We start from the raw sequence: 15,138 nt of genomic DNA, 5'->3' as shown, positions 1-15,138 counted from the left end.
TTCGTGATTTGAGTAGAATTTCTTGTTTTATTACTGTCAAAATAACTCAAATTTGACATTATTTTCCTTTTAACTATATGAATGACTCTCTGGAATTTTAGACAATGCCTATTGACTAGTAAAATAAAGTGGGTGGAAAACAGAGAAAAATTACATAATATTCCTTTACAGAGCTATCTATTTTAGTACCAAGGCTTTAATGTTGTTATTTGGTTTTATGTTGGCATATCCACCTGGTACCCATTCAAAGGCCTAAATGAAAACCCATACCATACTGATCTGACATATTGTAGCAACCAAATAAAAGCATCTCTTAGACTTCTACAAAACAAACGGTTAATCTAGTTCCAAGGTATACCTTCTGTATACCTCTACTACACAGCTTCACACACACACACAAAAAGAGAGACTCTGAACTTGTAAAAGATCTAATAAAGTTTTCAGACAGGAGGGAGAGCTGGGGAATAGACAAAAATAAGAATGGAAACAAAGCAAAAAAGAAAAGGAAGGTGAAAAATATCTCACAGGAAGCCCTCTGAGGGAAGTAACTCACACCAAACCTCTGCTTATCCTTCTTGCATTCAGCATTCTGAGGATACACACACATTCCCAAACAAAATAGAACAAACAGAAAATAAAGCTCAAACTGGAAACTAGCATGCACGGTAACTCCAGAAGTGTGAGTTCATTCGTTTTGTTCATTTCAAAAATATTTATGAAGAATGTAAAAGTGTCAAAATAGAATTTAAAAATGCAAGAGGTGTGAATATGACCTCCGCCTTCTCTCAGGGAGCTCACAGGCAAGTAGAATCAATCGATCATTTACAGCACAGTGTTAAGTCTGGTCAAAGAAGGAACGCACAGGCTGTTGTGGTGGGCACAGAGAAGGAACCAATTTATTCAGAGCCAGAGGAGGGAAGGGAGTGTATTACAAAAGGTTTACCGGAAGATACTAAAACCCAGTTCTGAAGGAATGACCATTAGCTGGAATAAATTTCAAAGATAGTGGGAATGGCATGTTGGAAAGGCTCTGAAAAGAAACAGGATGACATCTATGGAGACTGCAAATACTTAGTATAGTATAGCTGGTACAAATTATATAGACCTGTTTATGTAATTATAGATTACGTTAAAAATAGATGAGGCTGGAGGTAACCAAGACTCAGATAAAAAGGATTCTGTTCACCAACTTATATTTGTGTATTATAGTAAGCAGTAGGGTGTCATTCAAAGAACTGAATCATTTGCAATGATCACTCTAAAAGCAATTTTAGAAAGGGTTGAAGGAGACCCAGTTATGAGGCAAGAGGAAACATCAGTCTGCTTGGCCCAAAGAATTGCTCTGGAGTAATCAGCTCATATTTGTGATGTTAAGTGTGATTGCTTTCTACTAAACGTAATCATCTGTCACATTAAATTGTCAATTTACTTTTTATTGACTTTGTAGTTTTGTTTGTACTGAATGTGTAAATTACAATTGGTTTTATGTTTCCAAACTGGTTCCCATTCAGTGCCCCATAATACATATACCTGGCCATTAAAAATAAATTGTACCTAAAAAATTTTAATTTATTAAGAAATATTTTCCATCAACCTATTAATTCATATCATTCTAGTACCACGATTATAAGTGTCTAGAGAGATGCAAGTTAGACAGATTTGAATGAGAAAGAGAAGATATAAGTGCCTTAGGAAGTCACTCCATGAAGTTAATCTCAACTAGTGTTTTAACGTCTCCTGCCACCAAAATAACCTACATTATCAAATAATGCTCCTTAAATACTCATGATCGTTTACTGGACTTTTATGCTCAAATGGAAGGAGCTTCACCAAAAAATAGCTGTGCCCTAGGAAAGTGCAGCACACAACGATGTATTTCACTCCAGGTAAAATTAGTTGTGTCTCAGACTGAGAAATATGTATACATATAATAAATACAGTCACGTGCTGCATAAAAATGTTTTTGTCAATGGCAAACCACATGTATGATGGTAGTCTCGTAAGATTATGATGCTGTATTTTTTGTTGCACATTTTCTGTGTTTAGCTGTTTAGACACACAAATACTTCCCATTGTGTTATAATGTTCAGTACAGTAACATGTCTTAAAGGCACAGGTTAGTAGCCTAGGAGCAATAGGCTATACCTATAGCCTTGGGATGTGTTAGGCTATGTAATCTGGGTTTGTGTAAGCACACTCTCTGATATTTACACGATGACTACATTACCTAAGGATCACCTCAGAACATATCCAGGACTTTAAGTGACACATGATTGTACATACATAAATATACACACATTCCATTCAAAATATAAATCCTTTGACTTTTTTAATTGTGATGATTTTGAAAAATTCTAACATTTTGAGTAAGAGTTAAAAGAAACCACTCATATACTAATAAATATCTCTGACTAGGGCAGGATTGTTTGTTCCATAATTCAAAGCAAAACTTTCCATCTTTTTCAGCATATGTATAGAAAACAATAATATTTGCACACTGGAGTACACAGATGTGGCTGTTTATGGCTGTAAGTAATAGCCCAGGATTTCTGGTATCTTCAACCCCACCTGGCCTTCTCAAGGTTGAGGAATCGATAACTTCTATGTACCTGTACTTGTTTTGACCTATTGGTTTGTATTCCATTTGGAAAGCTCTGGCTTAAAGAATATTCAAGAGCTGAGAAAGAAACCTTTACTAGAAAGCTGCTAACTTTAGAGAAAGAATTAACTTGCTGCATAAAAGCTGATTGGCTTTCCTATCTTTAAATTAATAAAACTGTACCTACCTTTAGCAGATGAGTCAAGCATTGAAATGGTAATATGTGTTAACTCAAATACCACCTTCTTGATGGATAATAGCTGCTTAGAGAGTTCTGTTGAGAAACATTCTAAGGCTTTGTCTAGTCCTAGTTGAAAATAATGCTGGATTGATGAATGACATTTATCATAGTTAGAGTAGGAAAGAGTGGCATTAGTAACTGACCCAGACCATAAGGTTGATTGTACAATACAAAATATACACTCTGCAACCCTTTCTTTAGACATATTTTAAGAATTGAACTTTAAGCTTTATATCCTGGGTTTGTTTTATTGTTTTGGGTTATAAATAATCTGGCTGGCAAATTTACCTTAATCCTTTGTTGTAGTTCATCTTGCTTGACTCAGTGCTTTCAATGTAGGTGCTTATTTTTATTGTTTTGTCTCTTCTTATGGATCTTGTAATATGTCGCTTATTTTATTCCCATTTATCTTTCACTTTTAAGTAGAGATTAAGAAATGGCCTCAAAGATGGACACAGACAAACATGGTCCTGGTTCTAGAGGAAGCTAAAAATGTTCACTTTTCCTGTGAGCTTTACACAGGAGTTTCTGCAACATAAAAGAGATCAAGAGGCCAGTACTGATGAAGCCCTTGATTCTGTGCTTGTTACCTAGGAATGATTGACAGTAATACCTTAAAAATCATTGTCTCTGTGACTTAGGAGAAACAGGATGAATTATCCCAGGATGAAATATAGCCCAAGAATATTGTGGGAATAATGCAGATTGACTTTTTTCTCTTTTCTAAACTCACATATGTATCCCTCTTTCAAATATTTATTGACTGCTCACTTCAGTCCCTTTTCATATAGAGAATGAGGGTGCATTTCATTTGTTCAAAACTACAAAAATAATCATCCCTCTTATCTTTCAAAATAAAAATCAACTTTGCTCCCAACATGTTTGATATCTGGAACATATCAATTAATACCTTCACTTTAGAGATTCATTACATAAAATGTTGGAATCTATGCTATAGCATTACCATAAAGAGCTGGATTAAATAGGAAAATGAACAGATACACCAAAGGGAAAGTGAGCAAGACATAAATGTCAGAGGCGTTTGAACTGGAGCAACTGCATCTTGAACAGGAGCTGGGTAAAATAAGGCTGAGACCTACTGGGCTGCATTCCCAGACTTAGAATTCCTAAAACATTCTAAGTCACAGGGTGAGAGATGAGGTCGGCACAAGATACAGGTCATAAAGACCTTGCTGACAAAACAGGTTGCAGTAAAGAAGCCGGCCAAAACCCACCAAAACCAAAATGGTGATGACAGTAACCTCACCAGGACAGTTTACAAATGCTATGGCAACATCAGGAAGTTACCCTATATGGTCTACAAAGGGAGGCATGAATAATCCACCCCTTGTTTAGCATGTCGTCAAGAAATAACCATAAAAATGGTCAACCAGCAGCCCACAGCGCTGCTCTGTCTATGGAGTAGCTATTCTTTTATTCCTTTACTTTCTTAATAAACTGGCTTTCACTTTAGTCTATGGACTCGCCCTGAATCATTTCTTGCATGAGATCCAAAAGCTCTCTTTGGGATCTTGATCCGGATCCTTTCCTGTAACATCTCTCTGGCGACCATGGAAGTGACTATACCTTTAGGATTCAGGGTCCTCTTGTAAAGGAGTTGGGGAGATATGTCAGGTTTTGGAACCAGAGCAACTCCATCTTGAGTGCAGGCTAGGATAATGAGGCTGGGACTTGCTGGGCTGCATTCCCAGAAAGTTAACTATTCCCAGCCTTTACATGCTTAGGGTTAAGGGAACAGAGGGATGATGTTTACTAAACAGACCCAGACTTGGGAGTGTCCTGATATCCCAATAACCTGAGAACAAAGGCATTCCTAATTTTGCTTTAAAGTCAGTAATATTGATTCTTGCAAAATATAGTAATTAAAAAAATTAATCCTTTATCACAAACCCTTGTAGCAGAGCATATTTCCTCATGATCTTTTTCTTTTTAACCTACATAAAAGGAAGTACCTAGGTTAAAAAAAAAAGTAACTCTATTTTTTCTTTTTCTTCTCTTTTTTTTTTTTTTTTAACCTAGGTTAAAAAAAAAAAAAAAAAGTGTTTTGTACCTAGGGTGGACACATTACTCCTCTTACTTTCAAGAATGCCCTACTCTGTTTATGGAGTAATTGTTCTTTCAGAACTTTACTTTCTTAACAAACTTGCTTTTGCTTTGCACTGTTGACTCACCCTTAATTTTTCCTTGTGCAATATCCAAGAACCCTCTCTTAGGGTCTGGATCGGGACCCCTATCCTGTAACATAAATAGTGTATTCATACAATAAGAAATAAAATGACTAATAAACTTAAATGTTCTGTTTACAAATAAATGTAAATTAAAATGAAACCCCTTTGGAAATGTTTAAAATAAAACAACAATGTAATTCCAGGAAACAGGCACTCTCCTCCAGGGGTATAATCTTCCTGGAGGCTAGTTTGACAATATTTATCAATACCTTTAAGTGTCATATACAGTAGTTCATCTCAACAGTTCCTTTTCTGAAAAGATATCCTAAGAAAAATGTCTGCAAAAACTTCCTTATAATTGTTTTTAGTGGTCTCTCTAAGAGTAACGTAGCCCTAAAGCAGATAATAGAGTTTGAAAACAGTACAATGAGAACCATACAGTGCTTTCGTCATGTGGACACGAATTAGCAGAGGAGGGGAATTAGAAGACTTTAAAGGACAGGGGCAATGTGTGCTTGCAAAGGATGGAAAAAAACAAAAGTAGCAGAAACATCAAGGATTAAGAATGAAAGTTTCCTAGATGTCAGCTTCAAATCCTGCTGAGGGTCAAGTCTGGGGCTGTCTTTTTACTTCCTTCTGTGTCTCTAATTAATTAGTGTCTTTCTCGTGTTCCGTCACCAGGAAATCTAACTTGCATGCACAAATAAATCATCCTTGGCTCTGTCGATGTCGCTGCTAAACAAGCATGATGGGTTACACACTTCCTTTCACTCCAATTGAACAAAAACTTTCTCACTGAAATATTTAACAAGAAAAGTAATAGTTTTGTTTGTTCATTTGTTTTTTTGTTTTGGGGGCACAATACCTTAAAGAATATCCAATTCAACACTTCAATTTTGTAAATGAAGAGATAAGACTAAAATGATAAACTGGTTTTACTGTGTTGTTAATAACATGGCAGGGATTACAACCTGGGTGTTTAGGGAAACTCTTAGCCCAATTCCCCTATAAAGCAAAAAGACCCCTAATCTTACCAGAAAATTAATGCATCACTTCTCTCAAGGGCTGTGAAACTGTAAACAGTAAGTTGTAAACTGTTTTCCATGATACTTACATAAGCCACATGAAGATATGTGTGCATTTGACCCAGAAACTTGAAGTACATATATTACAACAAATGAAACATGATGTACCCACGGAATTCTCAGGAGAATCTTTCTATCCAGAAATCACACTTGCTTCATGTTTTAATGTTGTTGTTAGAGAATAAGAAGGGACTTGCCCAGATCACTGAACCTGCTTTCAACAAGGTAAAATAATTATAACTGTATGTCACTGTTGCTCAGCCTTCCTGTCCCTCAGGGAATTCGATGGACTCAGAAATAAACATTCACCCCATGAAGCTGTGACCTTATTGTGCCCTCCATGTTTGGCTATGGATTGTAGGCAAATCCCTCTGTTATACCTGTGCCCCACTTCACTCCCCTGCGTACTTCAAAAAAAAAAAAAAAAAAAAAAAAAAAAAAATTTAGAACTGTTTAGAAATGGTGGGAATTGCTCACTTTGGTAGCACATATACTAAAATTGAAATGATACAGAGAAGATTAGCATGGCCTCTGTGCAAGGATGACATGAAAATTTGTGAAGCATTTCATATATTTTTAAAAATGTATAAAATAATAAAAACTAAAAAAAATTGTGACAATAAAATCATCTCATTAACAGGAGGTTGAAACTAAATTCTCAAGTGGACAATATAGACAGATGGCTGCTGTTGCTGTTGTTTTTTCTATGTAGTAGCACCCACACTGTTAATGACTCCATAATATGAAAATACCATTAAGTATCAAGGCATTATAATATATATTTTTAAATGTAAAATAGGTCTCAAGTTCAGTAAGCAAGTGTATTAGTCCATTCTCACACTGCTAATAAAGACATATCCAAGACTGGGTAATTTATAAAGAAAAGAGATTTAATTGACTCACAGTTCTGCAGGGTTGGGGAAGCCTCAGGAAATTTACAATAATGGCAGAAGTGGAAGCAAACATGTCCTTCTTCACATGGCAGCAGCAAGGAGAAGTGCAGAGTGAAGGTGGTGGGGGAAGCTCTTTATAAAACCATCAGATCTTGTGAGAACTCACTCACTGTCACAAGAACAGCATGGACAAAACCATCCTCATGATTGAATTACTTCCCACCATGTTCCTCCAACAACACGTGGGATTATAGGAACTACAATTCAAGATGAGATTTGCTTGGGGACACAGCCAAACCATGTCAGTAAGTATAACCTAAGACCTAGATTTCTGGCTTCCCTAGTTCATGACGACAGCTGCTTTGGGACTTAATGCAAAGAAAAAAAAATCAATTTGGCTATGGTGTGCTTCAGTCTACCTGATCTAATAACTGTAGGTCCCAGTGGAAATTCATACTGTGGATGTATTATCCAGAAGAAAAGAAGTTAATAAAAGATTAGTGATGTACCTCTCAGTAATAAATGTATTGAACATTAATTACTTATCAAATATTGATCATATTAAAAATCTTGGCATTTTGTAGCAAGATGTAATACCTATGTTATATGAATACTCTAAGAATAAGAAATCAGACTCTGAAATGCTTGCTAAATTAAAGTTCTACAAATGGCATTATGAGGTAAAATTCAGTATATAGAAAGTGATTGAATTAAGCCAATATCTTTAAAATAAAAGAATTTACTATAAAACTTCCAAAATGAAAGTCTGCCCTAACTCCCTATTGGAGGGTAAAAAGGTGAACCCCATTCATCCAGTTTTTTGAAAACACCAAATTTCATGGTTTTTCTTCCTTCTCAGAAGAAGCTATTCTTGCAGGTGACAGAGGGAGAAGCATTTATCAGGAGAAACAGCAATTGTTCAATGACTGGCTTAATCATTCCTAACTTGAAGATGCTGACCTTCCAACTAAAGTCACAACTGGTTGAAATTCATAAAGTCAAGTTAAATCAATACGACAAATATGTTTTATCTCTTACCATGTATCAGGTAGTGGGCCAGGCTCTGGTGGAAAAGAAAGTTGGTCACAAGTTAAATTGTTAAATACATGTACTATTGAACTCTGAAAATAAATATACCTCTTAATCTACCTGAGCTTTATCTGAGTCTCCTCCAACTTTCAAGATTTTCGTGATATGGAGAAAAAAATACAAATACTTTAAACACATATTTAGACCATGCTGTTAAAAGATAAAAAACACTAGAGATATAGTATTAAACAAAATTATGCAACATAATAATAAACGTGTTGCCAGCATTTATTGAGAATTTACCATGTGCCAGATACTGGGCTAAATGCTTTATCTGATTTAACTCATTTAATCCCCATTTGAGCCCTATAACTAAAGTAATATTAAAAATATATTACACTTAAAAATGTGTAGCAGAGAATATTGTTTTGATCAATAATGAATGAATGAATTGTCCTCATTTAAAAAAGAAGAAACTGACTTACAGGTCTGTCTTGTCACAGTCATACAGCTAGCAAGAGCTCAAACCTTAATATGGTATAGTAAACACTATGGTAGAAACATACACATATTCACATGAAAGTAACCTAAACCTAAAGTGGGGAGGAGGAGAAACTTATAAAGAAAATGCAACTTCATATTATCTCTTCCCATATAAGGGTTACGTTCTACTTCTCAGAGAGCATGTTGATAATAATTTGCATTTGTCACTCTGTGCTAATAATTTGCTCATATGGCTTCTTCCCTAATTAAACCATAAGTCCCCTAAAGGTGGTAATATGTCTCAATCCATCTTTATCTTTCAAGAACCTTGAATCATATCTTGTACAGTATAGGATCTGATAAAAGTTTGTTAACTGAATAAATGACCCACGAGAGACAGTACCCTTGATTAACTATTAGATCAAATCAGTACTGAAAGATGGCTTCCTAGTCTTGGGAGTATTTTCCAACACTTTACTAAGAACCACCTACTTTGTATGAAGCTCATGACTTACAACATCATTGTATTTTGTCCTGTATGCATAAGGTCATAAGAAAATTCGTCTTTCATACCATATATGATTACCTAGGAAGACGGTCATGGACTGAGAGATATTTGTCACATATATGGGTTTTATTTTATGATTTAACGGCAGGATTCCATTGGTATTCATCAACTAATAAAATTTACCCAACTATGCACAGTGAGTTGTTTATTGAATACAGCAAGATTGATTTTAGCAGTTTTGGCAGGTGAAAATTAAAACCATGTTTGCTTTGTTCCAATGCTTGGTAATATGCAAAGTAACAAAGGAACTAGAAGAGAAGCAGTTCATATATTTCCTGAAGTCAGAGGTCAAGGGTTGGTTCACACTGCCATTTCATTGTTCATAAAATATAAAATAATACAGCGAAGTTCCTCATGAGACTGGCAGCTGTTATTATTGTAGCAAGTTATCTATGAAAACAGTGGCCTTTTTCGGAGATGGATTTAACTGTCATTATTGTCATGAGTATGCAAATATTATACAGAAATCATCAATTAATACTTAACAAGATTAAATGAAAATGGCAAATGAAGCTCTGCCTTGATCTTTGCTGAATTAACATTCCAGGCATGTGGTCATTTTGAAGCTTTAACTCACAATGATGGATCAGTTTCCTATAGATTCAGGACTGTTGTTGGGATCTTGGAATTCCTAAAGGAATACATACTTAGCACATCACCTTGCCTTTCCATTAGTCTATTTCAATTTGTTAAATGATAGCTACTGAGAAACTGGCTGCTCTTTTCAACAGTATGACATTTTTGGGGAATGAATAAATCTTCAAGGCATGATAGAAAAGATGAGTAACAGTGGGATCCCCTTATCTATAATTTAGTTTTCCTCAGATTCAGTTACCCATGATCAACTGCAATCTGAAAATATTAAATGAAAATTTCAAAAAATAAACAATTCATAAGTTTCAAATTGTACACTCTTCTGAGTGGGGTAATGAGTAGTGTAATGAAATCTTGCACTGTCCCCCACCATCCTGCCTGGGATATGAACGATCTCCCTGTCCAGCATGTAATACATACATGCTGTATGCATTATGGACCTGCCCGTTAGTCACTTAGTAGCCATCTCGGTCATCAGGTCAACTCTCCTGGTATCCTAATGCTTGTGCTTGTGTTCAAGTCATCTTTATTTTACTTAGTAATAGCTCCAAAGCATGAAAGTAGTGATGTTGGCAATTGCGATATGCCAAAGAGAAGCAGTGTTTTCTTAAATAAAAGGTGAAAGTTCTCAACTTAATAAAGAAAGAAAAAAACCACATGCTGAGATTGCTAAAATTGGAGGTAAGAATGAATTGTCTGTCAAATTGTGAGAGGGGAAAAAATTTGTGTTAGTTTTGCTGTTGGAAAGTTACTGTCACAGTACATGATTAGTGCTTAGTAAATATGGAAAAGGCATTAGCATGAATAGAAACATGTTCTGATTGACTGTAATGGGGTTCAGTACTATCTGTGGTTTCAGTCATCCACTTGGGGTCTTGGAACATATCCCCTGCAGATAATTGGAGATTACTGTAGTATAATCTATGTCTACAGGTTATCAAAAACATAGAAAACACAATGATCAGTTTACAGATTTGTGTCTAAATCTAGTATCTGATGAGTTGATGAATTGTGGAATATGACAATTGATGAATATGTTGTATAAAACACAATTAATTTCAAGGTGATATATCTTTTAAAAAAAATTCAGCAGTTTTTTAAAATTGACACATGATATTCGTACATATTTATGAGGCTATGTGATATTTTGTCACAGGAATAAAATGTAAAATTATCATGTCAGGATATTTAAGTTATCCATCACCTCCAGAATATGATCACCTAAAGTAGAAGTCCTCCCTTCAAATTATTTTAAAATATACAATACATTGTTGTTAACTATCGTCCCCCAACTCTGCTATCAAGCATTAAAACTTATTCCTTCTATCTAACTGTATATTTGTGCCCACTAACCAACATTTTTTCATCTCCTCAACATCATTGATTTCATTTGGTCTGTTTTTGCTTTTGTAAAAAATATTAACAGTTTTCAATGATAACCAAAGTAAAATTAATCTGTTGGAAATCCAAAGGAATATGCACCACTTTTCTTTCCTTTTTCCTCGGGAATAGCAAAGAGCATATTGGCTATCTGCTTCTTTGACTTCTTCAAAATTGCCTTAGAAATTCTATCCTAATGCATTTCTATGCAAATATATAAATTAAGGCAGAGTGCATAAGAGACAAATGAGGGAAATTCTACAGAAAAAAATTAGCTTGTGTACTTAAAAGGTGTCAAGATCATGAAAGACTAAAAGAATTTTAAAAGGCTTAAATTCGTCTCCAAAAGGGGAATGGTTGGGTTGAATACATAGCTACCAAAGACATTTTAGGACAATTTTCAAAATTTGAGTATGGATAGTGTGTTGGACAAGAGCATTATATCAATATTAAGTTTTCTGATTTTGATTATTTAACTGTGGTTATGTAAATAGTGGCTTTTCTTTTAGGAAATACACTCTGAAGTATGTATGATAAAAAACTGATGTCTCTAATTTATCCCCAGGTTATTGAGATAATTTACTCTCAAATAATTCAGAGAGAAAGTATGCCTGAGAGAGTGCATGGGTGAGCATAAAATGATTTAATAAAATAGATTCACTACATGTTAACAATTGATGAATCTAAGTAAAGGATATGCATTTTTGCACTATTCTTATAATTCTTCATAAATTGAAAATTATAACTTAAAATCATAAAAGATAACTTTGCATAGTAGTAAAATTAAAATAATATGATTTCAAAGATAATCATAATAATTAGGGTAATACTTTGCATTTGCATATTAACTGACAATTACATTAATAAATTTTCCAAATATGTGATTTGACTTTATTCCTGAAACAATTCTAAAATTTTAAATATCTTTATTCCCATTTTAAAGATGAAAAAAATTGGAAACAGAACTATTCCAGTGCTTTTGTTTAAAAGATTTTGATTTGTAGTCTTTTCGGTGGTAACTACACCACAAACTGTGCAAACTGCCCTCGTTCAAGTCATGAGGCAAGCCTGTGGTCTGTTCTGTGCTCACTAACCAGCTGTTAAGTTGTAAGAATTTGGGTGGTTGCAGATCAGGAAGCAGCTCTATAATTCAGAATCAATCTTCTAAGCTGTCTTGTCTCTATTTTCATAGCATATCATTGGTTTTCACTCCAAAGTTGTGCTAGCTCTTCCTGGCATAATTGATGGTGCAGGTGCACGGTTTTAGAAAAGAAACAATGGGAAATCCTACTGGGTTGTGCTGCGTTACAAATAGAAAAAAACCAATGTTAGACAAGTAGAATTGAGAAAATCATGAGGGAAATAAATAAATTTTATTTTCATGCTTTCAAGAATTACATCTAAAAGTAGGTATTTTATTTGGAAAGGTATAGATGTTCTTTAGGGAGAGAAAGGAAGAAAGGGAGGAAGAGCTATGATTTCATATTTCCAGAATTCTTATTTCACTGGAATGTAGGATTTGTCTTCTGAATTTAGACACATTTTTCTTTATTTTAAAATTACCTATTTCTGATTCTTCACGTGTAGTCAAATATTTTAAAACAAATAGCGTGTTTAAAAACATAATCTGTAGACCACAGCTTTAACGTTTCTCAGTAGTGTTCATTACATATCCAGGAAAAATAAAAGACACAACGTAAGTGCTAAATATGTAAGTTTCAGTGTTATAAATGATTAGGTGATTCATTCTTTCATTGAGCAAGTATTCATCACTTCATAGAGAAGCAGAAAAGCATGAAGGCTGAAAGCATGTAATTTGGAGCCAGACTATTTGGGTTCAAATATAGGACCCTGTTTTGTGATCTTGAGAACATTTCTTAATATCTCCAAACTTCGATTTCTTCGTTAGTAAAATGGAGAGAATGACTGAACCTACCTCAAAGGGAGGTTGCAATGATTAGAAGTATAAATATATGTGAAACACTTAGAACGATGCTTAGCACATTGTTAGCATTTAATAGATTTTGTCTGCTATTATTCAAAGTGTAATCTGAGAAATATTCATTGAGCATCTAGTATGATCCAGGTAATCCATAGTAAAGCATGGGACTATGCAGTTATTTGGGGAATAAAGAAATGATTCAGAAAAAGATTCTGCCTTAGTCTGTGCTTTAGTTATCTAGTGCCATATAACGAGTCTCCACCCCCATTCTCAAACTTAACAGCTTAATAATAAATACTTATTATTTTACAGTTTCTTTAGGTCAAGAATTCATAACTTAGCCTCTACCTCAGCTGAGGTCTCCTCTGAAGGCTTAACTCAGAGTATTCACTTCCAAGCTCACTCATGGTTTGCTGTCAATGTTCAGCTTCTCACAAACCATTGGACTGAGGGCCTTACTCCCCCCACTGGGTGTTTGGTTTGAGGCCTCTCTCAGCTTGCTACATGAGCTTCTCCAAAGGGAAGTTCACAATATGACAGCTGGTTTTTCTCAGAGTGAGACAGCGAGAGGTCAAGGGAGGGCCCACAGAAGGAAGCTACAGTCTCTTTGTAATCTAATATTGAAAGTGACATCCCACAATTTTTATGTATTCTAATTAGAAAGGAGTCACCAGTCCAACCCATACTCAAGGGTGGCAAGTACATTAGTGATCTTCTAGTATAGAAGAAAAGATGTAGCTAAATAATCCCAACATGAGGTAGGTGGTAATAGAGAAGAGAAAAGGTTTCTCCGTAAGAGAATCTCGACATGCTAAACAGAGAACCTGAGAACACACCATTGTATTCTTTTAGGTTTATCTACACTGGTAAGGAAAAACATACGCTAATAATCCTTATCACTCTACTACATACCATAAGCCTCATGCACCAGATGCTCCAAAAAGGTTCATATAACTCAAAACACACCCTGACAGAAATTGGCCTCATTGGGACATAATTGTGGGAAGAGTAACATTTATCTGGTGTTGCCTACTCAGAACAGTAGAATTTTGCTGATAAAGGTGCTACTTAGTACAGGTGCAGATTGAAGTGTACCACAATATACCACTTCAAAATATGTCTGTTTGGCATACAGATTATTTTGACTAAAGGCAATTGAGGACCAGTAATATAGAGAAAGCTCTTTAGCGCCAGCTAACTGCCTAAACTAGAGTATACATTTCCTCTTTTGCAAAAGAAATTTACATTTATAAAGGGAGTTTCTATTTATAAAAATGTCTTTGTACCAGAAAGAAAGCTACTCTTCGAGACCACTCTTACCACCCAACTGATAGCTGCATAACAACAACAAACAACAACAACAACAAAAAACCCTTATTTACCACACCTTCCTCTCCTTCACTTCTTCCAACTTGCTTCCCTCATCCTGAAGCTCAAAACCATTTTCCCCTTGTTTAGCCTAAAGATGGTATATAAGCTTCAAGCATCCGGCCGCATCCTAGTGTTTTCATTTCTTTGTGAATTATGCACATAGTAGCTTCACCAGAATAGTTTCCTGAATTTACCAATTTCCTTGTTTTAAAAGTTTAAACGTTTGGCTTGCTGGTTGTATTGCATATCTACTACCACTTCTTTTGCAGTGGACTGATTTCCTATAGAATGGCCAGAAGTAATTTTGAAGAAATCTTTATATCTAATGTGCCAAATATAAAACAGTAAAATGATCACGGAATTTAAGCCCAATTTTTTGTTTTTTAGTGGTTCCCTTGAGGGGCAGGGAGTGGAAAGCAGAGTATAATGTTTTTCAGCATTACCTGAACACTTCTAAACCTTGAATTAAAAGTTCTATTTTTTCGCAGGTATATACTGGCACAAATAATTCTGGTGCCAATAAATCTTATTCCTTCTTCCCTGCTAACTTGAGAATTACTTAAGAATTATTGTAACCACTTCTGTTCTGCCTTTTGCATATAGTTCTGAGTTTATCATGGAATCCTGAGGGTTTCATTCTGCTTTAGAATTCAATTAGTCTTTGACTTCTTGAGCTTCAGACAAACATTCTTCTAGTGTTCCTAAGAAACATTGTTTGAGTTCTTTGTAGATTCTGGATATTAGCCTTTGTCAGATGAGTAGAT

At 35.0% G+C, this 15,138-nt stretch overlaps 1 protein-coding gene across 1 annotated transcript in view; it reads right to left on the bottom strand.

Annotated features, from left to right (window-relative positions):
- The window catches only part of NAALADL2 (N-acetylated alpha-linked acidic dipeptidase like 2), a 1,006,116-nt gene that overhangs the window by 438,279 nt on the left and 552,699 nt on the right, over positions 1 to 15,138 (bottom strand).

The sequence above is a fragment of the Rhinopithecus bieti genome, unplaced genomic scaffold (assembly GCF_001698545.2).
Source record: "Rhinopithecus bieti isolate Rb0 unplaced genomic scaffold, ASM169854v2 scaffold_28528, whole genome shotgun sequence".
NCBI classification, from domain to species: Eukaryota; Metazoa; Chordata; class Mammalia; order Primates; family Cercopithecidae; genus Rhinopithecus; species Rhinopithecus bieti.
The sequence above is the reverse complement of the archived record's forward strand: the minus strand, read 5'-3'. Positions and strand labels throughout refer to the sequence as shown.